The sequence below is a fragment of the Triticum dicoccoides genome, chromosome 4A (assembly GCF_002162155.2).
Source record: "Triticum dicoccoides isolate Atlit2015 ecotype Zavitan chromosome 4A, WEW_v2.0, whole genome shotgun sequence".
Lineage (NCBI taxonomy): Eukaryota > Viridiplantae > Streptophyta > Magnoliopsida > Poales > Poaceae > Triticum > Triticum dicoccoides.
This window is the reverse complement of record NC_041386.1, coordinates 691,896,633-691,897,869: the sequence shown is the minus strand read 5'-3', so window position 1 is coordinate 691,897,869 and position 1,237 is coordinate 691,896,633.

Genomic DNA, 1,237 nt, shown 5'->3' with positions numbered 1-1,237 from the left:
ACGAGGTTATAGTAATGTAATTGATGAGTTATCCATGCGTGTGCAGCTTCCACTAACAATCGTTGATCAAAAATCAAAACAAAGATACCATACTCTTTTCTTACAACTTCAAGTGAGTGTTACTGTCGTGTGCATATTCGGTTTCCCTTATTACTCGAAGGAGGTTATAGTAATGTAATTGATGAGTTATCCATGCGTGTGCAGCTTCCACTATGTTCTTCTGGAGATTAAGCTTGAGCGGGGATTAGTAACCGTCTTAGACTCGAGACCAAAAGATCCCGAAACCTATGCGGACATGACTAAATTGCTCAACAAGTAAGTTCAATCGATCATTATCGCACCATATCGGCAACTTTTTGTTCATTTCCTGATATCTCAAGTCATAATAATTATTTTCTTTGTCTTGTAGGGTTTGAAAATAGTTCACCGCAGAAGCTCCGGGACTGCCGAAGGAGCTGCGATATACATACACGAAAGTAAGTACTACTGGCTAGCTAGTTGCGCGCATCTCTCGTTGATTCTAGCTATACTTTCATCAATGCCATTTATAATGCTTCATTATCAGTTTGATTGACCTCTATTTCTCGTAAAGTGCTTGTGGCAAGGAAATGATTTCTGTGGATACTACGTGTGCGAGTTCATCTACAACGCGAGTTTAAAAAATAAGCGGGGCTACTCTAAAAGACAATATGAAGTGCGTAAGCAATAATATTCACAATTTCATTTTATTACACCATCATTTCTGTTGAGTTTCATTCATATATATATGTATTAATTAACCCCCTTCTTCAAATTAGACGTGGCAGATGCGGAATGAACTCCTAGAACAAGATCGCGTGAAAGCAATTCAAGAGGAATTGGCGGGATTCTTTCTTGACCACGTCATCAATAAAGCCGGAGAATACCATGTGGAAGTTGATTTCAATTGCTAGGGGATTGTAATTAAGAGATCTTACATATTGTATATGTATGTAGCCAGTAGCGTCGGATAGATAATACGAAAACTTGTTGTTCGACCAATCTCTCAGAGAAGGAGAGGTCGATCGATCACTTTTCTCGGTATGCATGACGAACTTCTGTACTGAATGGTTCCCTTCATTTTCTTACTAGCTACCGTGTCGAGGGTCTCTCTATGTATAGTACGTAGCGTCGACCAAGCACGGACATAAGAGAGGACACTTCTCTCTATTAATTAGCTAACTAACACAATATATGAAACACCTAAATTAACCCCCCA